Below are 13,464 nucleotides of genomic sequence, written 5' to 3'. Positions count from 1 at the left end.
GATGGTTTGCTGTCTCACATTTAGGTCTTTAATCCATTTTGAATTCATTTTTCTGTATAGTGTAAGAAAATGATCCAGTTTTATTCTTCTGCATGTCACTGTCCAGTTTTCCCAACACCTTTTGTTGAAGACATTGTCTTTTTCTTATTGGATATTCTCTCCTGCTTTGTCAAAGATTAGCGGACCATATAGTTCTGGGTCCATGTCTGGGTTTTCTATTCTGTTCGATTGGTGTATGTGTCTGTTTTTGTGGCAATACAATACTGTCTGGATGACTACAACTTTGTAATATAGCTTAAAATCTGAAATCGTGGTGCCTCCAGTTTTATTTTTCTAAGGATTGCTTCAGCCATTCAGGGTCTTTTGTGGTACCATACAAATTTTAAGATTGTTCTATCTCTGTGAAAAATGCTGGCGGTATTTTGATGCGGACTGTATTAAATGTATAGATTGCTTTTGGTAGTATAGACACTTTAACAATGTTTGTTCTTCTAATCCATGAGCATGGAAGGCTTTTCCATGTCTTTGTATCTTTTTCTGTTTCTTACACAAGGGTTTCTGTAGTTTTCAGCACACAGATCTTTTACCTCTTTAGTTAGGTTTATTCCTAGGTATCTTATTATTTTTGGTGCAGTTGTAAATGAGATTGATTCCTTGATTTCTTTTTCTGCTGCTTCATTACTGGTGTATAGCAATGCAACAGATTTCTACACACTGATCTTATATTCTGTTATTTTGCTGAATTCATGTGTTCTAGTAATTTTTTGGTGGAGTCTTTCGGGTCTTATACGCAGAGGATCATGTGATCTGCAAATAGTGAAAGTTTGACTTCTTCCTTGCTAATTTGGTTGCCTTTTATTTCTTTGTGTTGTCTGATTGCTGAGGCTAAGACTTCCAGTACCATGTTAAAATAGTAATGGTGAGAGTGGACATTCTTATTTTTTTCCTTACCATAGGGGAAAGGCTCTCAGTTTTTCCCCATTGGGGATGATATTAGCTGGGGCTCTTTCTTATTTGGCCTTTATGATGTTGAGATATATTCCATGTATTCCTACTTTGTCAAGGGTTTTTATCAAGAATGGATGCTATATTTTGTCAAATGCTTTTTCTGCATCTATTGACAAGATCGTATGGTTCTTATCCTTTCTTTTAGTAATGTGGTCTATCACATTGATTTTAACGTTTATTTATTTTTGGGACAGAGAGAGACAGAGCATGAACAGGGGAGGGGCAGAGTGAGAGGGAGACACAGAATCGGAAACAGGCTCCAGGCTTGGAGCCATCAGCCCAGAGCCTGACGCGGGGCTCGAACTCAGGACCGCGAGATCGTGACCTGGCTGAAGTCGGAGGCTTAACCGACTGTGCCACCCAGGCGCCCCATATCACATTGATTGATTTGCAAATATTGAACCAGCCCTGCAGCCCAGGAATAAATTCCACTTGATCATGATGAATAATTCTTTTAATGTACTGTTGAATTCGATTTGCCAGTATTTTATTGAGAATTTTTGCATCTGTGTTCAGCAGGGATATCAGCCTATAATTCTCCTCTTTCAAAAAATTTTTGTAACGTTTATATATTTTTGAGACAGAGCGCACGAGCAGGGCAGGGGCAGAAAGAGACAGACACACAGAATCCTAAGCAGGCTCCAGGCTCTGAGCTGTCAGCACAGAGTCTGACATAGGGGTCAAACTAATGAGCCGTGAGATCATGACCTGAGCCAAAGTTGGATACTTAACCAACTAGCCACCCAGATGCCCCTATAATTCTCCTTTTTAATGAGGTCTTTGTCTGATTTTGGAATCAAGGTAATGCTGACCTCATAGAATGAGTTTGGAAGTTTTCCTTCCATTTCTATTTTTTGGAACAATTTGAGAAGACTAGGTATTAACTCTTCTTTAAATGTCTGGTAGAATTCCCCTGGAAAGCCATCTGGCCCAAGACTCTTGTTTGTTGGGAGATTTTTGATTACTGATTCAATTTCTTTGCTGATTATGGGTCTGTTCAAATTTTCTATTTCTTTCTGTTCCAGTTTTGGTAGCTTGTGTGTTTATATGAATCTGTCCATTTCTTCTGTATTGCCCAATGTGTTAGCATATAATTTCATAGTAGTCTCTAATGATTGTTTGTATTTCTGTGGTGTTGGTTGTGATCTCTCATCTCTCCTTTGTAATTTTATCTATTTGAGACCTTTCTCTTTTCTTCTTGATAAGTTTGGTTAGGGGTTTATCAATTTTGTTAATTTTCTCAAAGAACCAGTTTCTAGTTTCATTGATTTGTTCTACAAGATTTATTGTGTGGTTGTTGTTTCTTTATCATTTATTTCTGCTCTAACTTCATTAGTTCCCTTTCTCTGCTAGCTTTGGGCTTTATATGCTGTTTCTTTTCTAGCTCCTTTAGGTATGAAGTCAGGTTGTGTATTTGGGACCTTTCTTGCTTCTTGAAATAGGCCTGAATTGTAATATACTTCTCTCTTAGGACTGCTTTTGCTGCATCCCAAAGGGTTTGGACTGTCTTATTTTCATTTTCATTTGCTTCCATGTAGTGTTTTAATTCTTCTTTAATTTCCTGGTTAACCTAGTCATTCTTTAGTAGGATATTCTTTAACCTCCATGTATTTGAGGACTTTTTAAATTTTTTCTTGTGGTTAACTTCAAGTTTGGTAAGGTTGTGATCTGAAAATATGCATGGTATGATCTTGATCTTTTTGCACTTGTTGAGGGCTGATTTGTGACCCCAGTATGTGATCTCTTCTGGAGAATATTCCATGTGCACTTGAGAATGTATATTCTGCTGCTTTAGGATGAAATGTTCTGAATATATCTGTTAAGTACATCTGGTATAATAGGTCATTCAACGCCATTGTTTCCTTGTTGATTTTCTGCTAAATGATCTGTCCATTGTTGTAAGTGGGTGTTCATGTCCCCTACTATTATGGTATTATTATTGATGAGTTTCTTTATGTTTGTGATTGATTTATATATTTGGGTTTCTCTGTTGGGGGCATAAATATTTACAATTGTTAGATCTTCTTGATGGATAGACCCCCATTAAGTATGATATAATGCCCTTCCTCATCTCTTGTTACAGTCTTTGTTTTAAAATCTAGTTTGTTTGGGGCACTTGGAGAGCACAGTTGGTTAAGTGTCTGACTTCAGTTCAGGTCATGATCTCGGGTTTTGTGAGTTCAGGCCCTGCATTGGGCTCTGTGCTGACAGCTTGGAGCCTGGAACCTGCTTTGGATCCTGTTTCTCCCTCTCTGTATGTTTCTCTCTCTCTCTCTCTCTCTCTCTCTCTCTCTCTCTCTCTGTGTCTCTATCAAAAATAAATAACCATTAAAAAAATGTTTTTAATAAGTAAAAAAATAAAATCTAGTTTGTCTGATATAAGTATGGCTATTCTAGCTTTCTTTTGCCATCTGTTAGCATGATAAATGGTTCTCCATCTCCTCACTTTCTACAATTTTTTTTAATGTTTAGTTATTTTTGGGAGGGAAGGAGGGACAGAGAGGGAGGAAGACACAGATCCAAAGCAGGCTCCAGGCTCTGAGCTCTCAGCAGAGCCCGACATGGGGCTCAAACCCACGTGGGACTTGAACCTGTGAGATCATGACCTGAGCTGAAATTAGACACTCAGCTGACTGAGCCACCCGAGCGCCCCTCCATCTCTTCACTTTCAACCTTCAGGTGTGTTTAGGTCTAAAATGAGTCTCTTGTAGGCAGCAAATAGATGGATCTTGTGTTGTTGTTGTTTTTTATCCTGATTTTGATTGGAACATTTAGTCCATTTACATTCAGAGTGGTTATTGAAAGATATGAATTTAGTACCATTGTGTTACCTGTAGAGTTGGTATTTCTGGTGATGCTCTCTGGTTCTTTCTTGTCTTTGGTCTTCTGGTCTTTTTTCTCCACTCAAAGAGTCACCATTAAAATTTCTTGAGGGGCTCATTTAGTAGTCATAAACTCCTTTAGTTTTTGTTTGTCTGGGAAACTCTTTATCTATGCTCCTATTCTGATTAACAGCCTTGCTGGATAGAGTATTCTTGGCTGCCTATTTTTCCCATTCAGCATGTTGAATATATCCTGCCACTCCCCTTGGTCTGCCAAGTTTCTGTAAACAGATTTGCCATGAAACTGATCTGTCTTCCCTTGTAGGTTGATGACTTTTCTTCCCTTGCTGCTTTCAGGATTCTTTCCTTGTCTCTGTAATTTGTGAATTTGACTATGATATGTCTTGGTGATGGCCAGCTTTTGTTGAATTTAATGTGAGTTCTCTCTGCTTCTTGGATTTTGACGTCTGTCCACTTCTCCAGATTAGGGAAGTTTTCAGCTATAATTTGCTCATATAAACCTTCTGCCCCTTTCTCTCTTCATATTATGGGACTCCTATCATATCAGTGTTACTACATTTTAATAAATCGTTGGCTTCTGTAAGTCTGCCATCATGATCCCTGATCTTTGTTTCCCTCTCCTTTTCAGCTTTAATATTTTCCATAATTTTATTTTTATTTTCTATGTTGCTAATTTGCTCCTCTACCTCATCCATCCTTGTTTTTATGCCTTCCGTTTGGGTTTACATCTCAGTTATAGCATTTTTAATTCCAGCATGACTAGATTTTAGTTCTTGTATCTCTTTGGAAAGAGATTCACAAGCCCAGCTAGTATCCTTATAATTGTTGTTTTAAATTCTAGTTCAGACATCTTACTTCTATCTGAATTGATTAAACCCTTTGCCATCATTTCTTCCTGTTTTTTTTGAAGTGAATTCCTCTATCTTATGATTTTGGAGGAGGAAAATACCATAATAATAGAATGAAATATAAGTTTTAAATTTTTTAAAAAATCAAATAAAGGAAGCTATATCTTAGGTGTGTTTTAGTCTGCTTGTTAAGATCTTAGGTGTGTTTTAGTCTGCTTGTTAAGAGAAGCTTTATAGAAAAAAGAAAACAGAAAAAAATTAAAAATTAGAAAAATTAAATATAATAAAATAAAAATTTTGCTCTTTCTGTATCAAAGAAAACAATTAAAACAGAAAAAAACTGATCAAGCAAAAAAAAATAAAAAATAAAATCCAAATGAAGCTAGATCTGCTTTCCCCTAGAACTGAAACTATGCAGCAGTCTGTGTACAGTAGACTAAGCACATGGAAAGGATTTTTGCTGGTGTTTTGGGGGAGGAGGCTGGTGCTCTGATTCTTAGGTCAACTTGCCCTAATGGAGATGTGCCTGGAGGGTACAGGGAGTAGAGCTGCCTCCTCCACTTGTTGGCACTATTGAGCTCACTGGGGTGCATCCATGTTGGGCTAATACTGAAAATGGCTTCATCCTCCTCTCTAGTCTCTAGAGCGTGATGTTTGCACCCTCACAGACATGTGATGAATCACCCTTCCTGTGTCTGCCCCTTCCATCAGCTCCTTGCCTTCCCCCTGCCTATCTGAGCTGTCTGCCCCCTGCCTATCTGAGCTGAGCAGCACCTCCCTCCATCCAGAGTTTTATCTCAGGCATGGCTGTATTTCAAAACCCCACACTTCAGAGACCCCAGCAGCTCGGACCCGCAGTGATCCTCTAGTGATCCCGACATTGACTGGTGCAGGCTTATCTTAGGAAACAGTCATGTGACTGCACAGTAGCAGCAGCTTAGAGTTTATGGTAAATCACAACACACAAGCAGCACCAGGGTTTGCTGCCCTCAGCCAGAGTCTTTGTTCCCATATGGGGAGTGTGGCAGCTTGATGGCACCTGCTGGGTCTTTTGCCTGTGGAGAGGCTGTATCACCTCTACCAAATGCACTCCAAGAAGGGGAAGTGCTTCTCCTCTTGCAACCAAGGGGATCCTTAGATCCTGCTGCCCACTCCCGGGGCTACATCCTGCTTCCTCACCAGAGCATCACCAGGCACAGACCTCTGAAACTTCAGACTCTGCTCCACTGTTTATAAAAACTGGTGATATTGAAACCCTCTCCTTTTTCCCCTGTCAGTGGTTTGGGGAACCATTTTCTTGTGCAGTCCCCTGTGCATTTTTACTCTTTCCATCTAGCTGCTTTCAGGAGAGTGCTTCTTGCACAAACCCAAAGGGCTGCCCACTCTCCTACCCTGCCCCCCGGTCTTTCTGCTCTCCACACAAAGGGCTCCCTTCCCTCTGCAGCACCAAGGCTCTTCTCTCCCCCAGTTCACCTCTCTGCACTATGTACCTCCTGTGTTCTCTCCCTCAAATTATGCAGATTGTTCTGTTAGTCCTCAGATCAATTTCCTAGGTATTCAAAATGGTTTGATGTTGATCTAGCTGTGTTTGAGGGATGAGACAAGCCCAGGGTCCCCTTACTACTCTGCCATCTTAACTACTAGTGTCATAACTTGAGAGACCATCATTCAACTGACTATAGCATAATATTCCTGTACTTTATAGAGCCATTAATATAAGTACAGTGCCCAGTTCAAAACAGGTACTCAGTAGGGAGTGGTTGTGGGTCCAAGAGTGAGTAGGGTGTGAGGAAATGAACTACTGAGTTTGGTACAGCTTTTTTAATAAAAGTTTTACCATAAAGTAAGGGCAAGAGAAGACAGTAGTTGGTAGTAGACAAAAGGCTGAGTGTTTAAAAAAAAAAAAAAAAAAAAGAGTGCTTTGGGCTGGTATAAAAGCTCCCAGGAAGGTTTTACTATAGGGCTGCGAGCTTCAGAGGACATGAGGTGCACACTGATGGTGAGCCCTCAAGGCAGGAACAGATCCAGATGTGATTCCCATGTCTATATGTAACTGGTGCCCAGGGTATGTTTCTAACCTTGCCAGTGAATGCTAGTGCTGGGTACATAATTGTGCCATGTCTGATGAGAAGAAGCAAGAATGAGATTCCTGTGTCCTCTCATCAGTGAGTCTGTTTAACAGTGAGTATAATGATTTCCCTGAGATGTTCTCTCAAAGTCAAACAACTGTCTCCCCACAGGACAGAGCTCAGGCTATGTGCAAGCTGCTGTGAGGTCTGCTAATTATAAGAGGGCATAGGAGAGAGCACAAGAGCCCTTTGAGATTTAAAAAAATGTAGTTTACTTTGAAATTCCTTGGTTAGATGAAGAAATGAGAATGTGCCCACTTTCCCCTAAAGGCAGAGAGGCAAGGGTTCAGGAGTTACCTAGATAAAAGACCATGCCCTGAGTACCTGCTAGGTCATCCCTAGCATCCCAGGTTACAACAAGGAGATGAATAAAAAGGGAAGAGTTGGAAGCTCCAAAGTGGGGCACTTAATAAGGGTGGTAATTTATTAAGATTCCAACTCTGGCCTGCAGGTCATTATGAGGCATGAACAGCCCCCCAGGGTTAGGGAGTGCCAGCTTGAAAGGAAGCTTGAGTAGCTGGGCAGCTTTCTTGTCTGAACACATGGGGTCACATCTAAGCAGCTTACCATGGCATAGGAGAAGTCCTGAAGGTGGAAAATAAGGCTCAGAAAAATGCAGTCATATTATTTCTTTGATATCTTATTGTTATTTTTGACCTGTGGTAAATCCAGAATAATTGAGCTAAATAAAACCTAATTCTTAAATAGCTTAGCTCTAGAAATTCAATCAGGGGAAAAATGTCCCACATTTCACTGTTGGTCTCATATTGTCAAGACTCATTTCTCTTTTGGTGAGTGTCACAGGTTGGGCTCCCTGGAAGACCTTAAGCCCTTAGATAAAGAGTCTTTGAGCCCTTAGACAAGCAACGTGTTAGGAAGCAGTTCCCAGAAAACCTACAGGAGCATGGGAAGTGGGCATGAAAAGGAAAAGAGGCCCAGCAAGGATACGATATCAAGCAAAGCCCCACAGAGGCCAACATGAGGTTAGTTTCTCTTGTGAGCTCTGGTAAGAGTGCAGATCACACCCCATCATGAGGGACAGAGATACAACATTGTATTCCTGGATCTGTGGGTCCTTGGATGTGCCAGGCACTGGTTTAAGCACTTTAAATTAGTGACATAGCTGGCCTTGCCTCCATTTCTGCTGCTGCATCAAGTTTCTGGCAGTTGCCTGCAGGGGGGCCCACAGGTGGGGACCAGTGTGGGACTAGGCATGAACTATGTGAGCACAACCTTGAATCTGACACCCAAGAGAAGGGCTGGAATAGTAAGGATGGAGCCAGGGATTGAAACTGGGTGTTATGTAAACCCTTAACCCCAACCTTCTCACCTTGGAGAAGTCCTGAACAGGAACCCTGGCTATATCAAACTGCCATGATCCAGGCATCCTAGAACATCTCCAAGACGATTGCCACATCACAGAACCATATCTTTTTCACTGTTGACAACCTTGTGCTGAACCTACAGGATGAAAGTTTTACCTGGGCAATGACAGCCTCATCAAGGGTGAGAAATGAGAGCCTGGTCACCAGGAACTCCATGCCCAGAGAAGAAGTGGATCTGTTTCTCCCCTGATTTTTGAAGAGCAGTTTGGGGTCCAGCACACCCCCATCCTGCCTCCAGTATCATGTGATGGTCTCTTCTGCATCTGTCCTCCCAAACCTTTTTGGATGAAAAAGCCTGACCAATTTTCAGTGGAATGATTTTGCTCCTTCCTGTGTTGGTCAGAGGTGCTGGGACAGTGTGATTTCTGAGTGATTTCCTACAGTGTTGATTCTTCCCTCTAGGTTGGGAGGCAGTAACCACCATCTCAGGAATTCTCAATAAATTTTTATTACTTAAAAAAAAAAATTGGAAGGATGCCTAGGTGGCTAAGTCGGTTAAGCATCCAACTCTTGATTTCAGCTCAAGTCATGATTTCGTGGTCTTGAGATCAAGGCCCACATTGGGCTCTGTGCCAAGCATGGAGCCTGCTTAAGATTATTTTTCTCCCTCTCTCTTGCCCCTCACACACACGCTAAGAAAAAAAAATTATTACATTTAATACATTTAACACATGCAAAGCATTTGGAACAGTGCCGTAAATGTTGGGTTATTATTATTCTTACCACCATCACCATCCCTACCCCTACCCCTCCCATTTCTCTGGACTTAAAGTAAAACCTCATTTCTCTTTCATTCCTAGGATTTTGTTTTCATTTTCATGCTTCATATTACAAACTATTGTATCTCCCTCCTGTCCCCTATTAGTCCCTCTCCTAAATCTCATTCATTGAGAATCAGTCTGTATGTTCTAAGAGCTGGAGGTGACCAATGAAAGGCTGATTGTGAAGCCATCCATCATGCAGCCCCTTCGTTACAGGTGTCCTTGAAATTCCCCCTGATGTGGTCTCATAGGCTTCTCTTGTGCATTATTAAATTGTGATGATAAATGAGTATGACCGGGTATGTTATTCTTTCCCTGGAGATGTGACTCTTGTAGATGTGGTCTCCTTGGAAATGTTTTCCCATAGGCAAATCTTTGGCAGAGTCATTGCCAATCTAAGAATCCAGATTTCCCAGTCAGTGGGTACTTGAAAAATACAAAGTTCTGAAAGCTAGGAAATTATAGACTTCTGAGGGAGTTATAGTATAATTATAAAGGAAGGAGGGCAGTCTCTGTGCAGGATATCTAATTGTTCTTATGAGGAAGCTGGTTCACATTTTAGAGGAAAACATTCTTGTGTGTATACCAGGGAATTTAGGAGTTTACCTTTGATACTGTATGAGAATGAGTTGGCTAAATATCAAATGATTTTCTTTTTCTTTAAAATAAAAGAAACAGAATGGTGAGTGGAAGAGGAAGGGAGGCATCAGATAAGCAGTTGCTAAATCCTGAAAGGGATTAGAGGTCAGGATATTTACATTTGCTCCCTTTCTTTCATTTTCCAGGACAGGATTTTTATTGTTTAGAATATATGGAAAAATCATATGCTTTCAGAATTGAAAGCAAGTTCCTTTACTAATTGCCACTCCATTTCACAGATGAAGAAACTGATGCTCTCCTAAGAGGATAACTGTCCAAGATCTAAACCTATTTGATGTGAGGGTAGAGACTTTAACATGGCTCCACATACTCCTGGTGCAGTGTTTATTGTAGGATCTCCTTTCCTGCCACCTTTCACACTTGTATTCCAGTCACAGTCATTTTCTTTTCCTTCCTCAAGTATTCCAACTTACTCCTTGCTTGGGGCCTTTGGCCATTCTCCCTCACCTGTCATGACTGGCTCCCTGCTGCTCAGACTTCTTCCCAACAGCTTTCTCACCACCTGGCTCTCTCCATCACGTTGCTCTAGTTTAAGTTCTGCATAGCAGTTGGCTATGATAGAGTTGGCTGATGGAGTTTTTTGCACTTTATCTTTATTGTTTATATCTCCATTTGGAATGTCTGCTAAGAGCCATCATGCTATATTTCCAGCACAGAACAGTGCCCAGCAAATGGAAGACCTCCAACAAACATTGTATTAAAATAGAGTGAACTGGACAGAAGTCAGGAGCAATGGATAGGTTTCTTTGGTGGTTTCTTGGTCAAGTGAGACGTCATGTAGAGAGAAGTGAAATTGTGGTCTAGATTAGCACTGTTCCGTAGACAGAACACAAGCCACAATTTTAGACTTTCTAGTAACTATATTGGGAAAAAAATGAAATTGTGAAATTAATTTTAATGATGTACTTTATTTAACCCAATATATCCAAAACATTTTCATTTCAACATATAAAAATTATTAGTAAAGTATTTGCTTTCTTTTTTTTTTTTTTCATACCCGGTCTTTGAAACCCTGCATATAATTTGTACTTAACAACACATCTCAATGTTGACACTGCATTTTGTCAGAAGTACTTGATTTGCATTTATATTTCATAAAATTTACACTTGAAAAATGAGATTCACATTCTTAAAATTTTTATAATAACTGAATTAGTTGTTCATTTTTACATTTAAATTAGTGAAAATAGAATAAAAATTTAAAATTCACTTCCTCAGTCATACTAGCAACATTTCGAGTGCTCAATGCCACAAATGCAAGTGGCTGCACAGATCTCTATTGGTTGCACCAGACTACTGATTTTGAAGTCGCTTAGCCCTTCCTGTCCTGCATCAGCCATATGGTATAGAGCCTGGTATGTGGGGCAGAGCACTAGGGCCTTGTGCCAGGATAGATGACTGCCTCTAGCCCACCAGTTTCTTGGCCATCATGTTAAGAAATAGGATTTGCTGGGGTGCCTGGGTGGCTCAGTTGGTTAAGCATCTGACTTCAGCTCAGGTCATGATCTCACAGTCTGTGAGTTTGAGCCCCGCGTCCGGCTCTGTGTCGACAGCTCAGAGCCTGGAGCCTGCTTCAGATTCTGTGTCTCGCTCTGTCTCTGCCCCTCCCCTGCTCATGCTCTGTCACTCTCTGTCTCAAAAATAAATAAAACATTTAAAAAAAAAAAGAAAAAGAAATAGGACTTGCTGTATCCTTTTAAGACCTTGAAAGTAAAGTTGCTTTATTCAGATTTGTTCCAGAAGGGCAAAATCAGAGAATTCTCCCAGTGCCCACAGAAAACACATAGTCCAGGGCTGAGCACAGCACAGTACACACATGTGCACATCTTTCGAGGCATCAGACTCACAGAGCTTCTCAGGGCTTAGAAAACACAAAGAGAATCACAGACAGCAGAGGGTCTGACTCCAGAGCAGCCCTGCTCAGGTGACTGACGTTGAGTGAGCTGCATGTCGTACATGTGCCCCATAGAGGCACTGAAAGTTTATCTGTATGGGAAGACTTTTTTTTCTCATTCTCTGCAAGGCCCTGAACTAATACTCCTTAGAATAGTGTTTTGAGATCCTTACCCCTTCTATGTGCCATCTCATTCTGACTTCTGCTGCAATCTTAGCCTGGCAGCACTGTGTCTCCCTTAGTTACCAGGAAGCTTAATGATGCAGGGGGCAGAGATGTTATTTCTCCCAGTTTTCCTACACTTGTCCAGGAGGCCTGGGTATTGTGCTGTGAGCTGATTCTAACAGCAACCCTAAAGGAAATTACTTCGTGGTGTGTGGATCCCTTGGGAGAAGAACAAGGGTCAGCATTATACACTGAAACATTGGATGTCACAGGCTTTGGTCATGGCTCTAAGTTAATTATCAAGTGACAGTGTTTCTCTTCTAAGAACATTAGCAGAGTAACTCTAATTGAGATATCCAGGGTGTAGAATCCCAGATAGCCAGGGTACCTGATGAGTAGACAAAAGCTAAAGTTTGCCATGGAAAAAACAGTCTAAAATCCTCACAGTTTGTAGGTAGCAATCTTCCCAAATGAACAAGCTATCAGGAATGGAATCCTTAGGATACTTTCCTACTTTAATTCCCTCTGTACAACCCCTGGATGGCACTAGACAATCTGGTACCCTTCTGTTTTCATTTTCTTTCAAGTCACTTTTTTTTTTTAATGTTTATTATTTTTGAGAGAGACAGACAGAGAAACAAAGACCATGCAGGAAAGGGGCAGAGAGAGAGGGAGGCACAGAATCAGAAGCAGGCTCCAGGCTCTGAGCTGTCAGCACAGAGCCCGACGCAGGGCTCGCACTCACAGACCACGAGATTATGACCTGAGCCGTAGTTGGCCGCTCAACCAACTGAGCCACCCAGGAGCCCCTCAAGTCACTTTTATAAAGAACCTACTGTGTGCTGGGAATTAGGCATAGGGAATGAAAGGACATGAACCCCTCTGTCCAAGAGTTCCCAGGCTAGTAGAGAGAGAGGCTTCACACAGAAATTAGAATATAAATGTGATTAATGTGATCCTTTATCATTCAGAGTGTCTACTACATGTATGGCTCTGTGGAAAACTCTGGGAATACAGAAATATGAGACATAATCTCTGCTCACCAGAAGCTTATAGTATAATCAAGAAAAGTACAGAAGATGTAAAGAAGATAGTGTGGTATAAGATATACTAAAATGTCACAGGTCAAGCCATGTTCTTAAATCCAGATTAACTAGTAATAAAGCTGACTTTTGATACAACTTCTGACTCCTCTATATATGTTTTAATTGGTTCCAAACATGGAGAGAGGCAATGATTAGTCCCCGTAACCAGCACCACAATCCAAGGAGATGATGACAACCAGCCTTTTGTACTTCATAAAGTGTTTCCCATCCCAAATGTCTTTTGTCATATGGGCAACCCTGTTGATAGGCATCATTTTTGTCACCATGTTGCCATTAAGGAAATGGAAACCCAAAGAAGCCAAATGTGCTCAAGATCCCACAAGGAACTTGGACCCAAGTCTACTTACTCTGAGTTCAATATCTTTCTCAGAATGTCACAGCCTCCCATAGTTTACCTAAGTCACAGTTCTTGCAGTGGGAAACTGTGAGATCCACTGAGGATAGTTGTTTCATCTGATTGTGTGTTTTTTCTTCTTGGAGTTTTTCAAGTTCAGTCAGTGAACTCCTTCAGCCTTTCCCTTGCAGTATATCTCATTTTGTTTTAGCAGCTCTGGTGTTTGGTCTTTTTGTCCACCTCCACCCATTTCCGGGTCTGCTTAAAGAAACGAACAGTAGCAGGATAGAGGTATTGGCTCCCAAGTCAGATATTGGCTGGATGAAATTGG

At 40.9% G+C, this 13,464-nt stretch overlaps 1 protein-coding gene, 1 long non-coding RNA gene and 1 other non-coding gene across 7 annotated transcripts in view; 2 read left to right on the top strand and 1 right to left on the bottom strand.

The window, feature by feature from the left end:
• TMEM108 (transmembrane protein 108) overlaps window positions 1-13,464 on the top strand; it is a 367,083-nt gene that overhangs the window by 205,427 nt on the left and 148,192 nt on the right. The gene's annotated exons all lie outside the window — the stretch shown is intronic.
• LOC113599968 (uncharacterized) overlaps window positions 1-13,464 on the bottom strand; it is a 96,071-nt gene that overhangs the window by 19,315 nt on the left and 63,292 nt on the right. The window lies entirely within an intron of this gene.
• On the top strand, window positions 7,859-8,074 carry LOC113600040 (small nucleolar RNA U89). The gene has a single exon (XR_003421019.1). It is a non-coding gene; the product is annotated as a small nucleolar RNA U89 (small nucleolar RNA).

The sequence above is a fragment of the Acinonyx jubatus genome, chromosome C2 (assembly GCF_027475565.1).
Source record: "Acinonyx jubatus isolate Ajub_Pintada_27869175 chromosome C2, VMU_Ajub_asm_v1.0, whole genome shotgun sequence".
Classification (NCBI taxonomy): Eukaryota; Metazoa; Chordata; class Mammalia; order Carnivora; family Felidae; genus Acinonyx; species Acinonyx jubatus.
The sequence above is the reverse complement of the archived record's forward strand: the minus strand, read 5'-3'. Positions and strand labels throughout refer to the sequence as shown.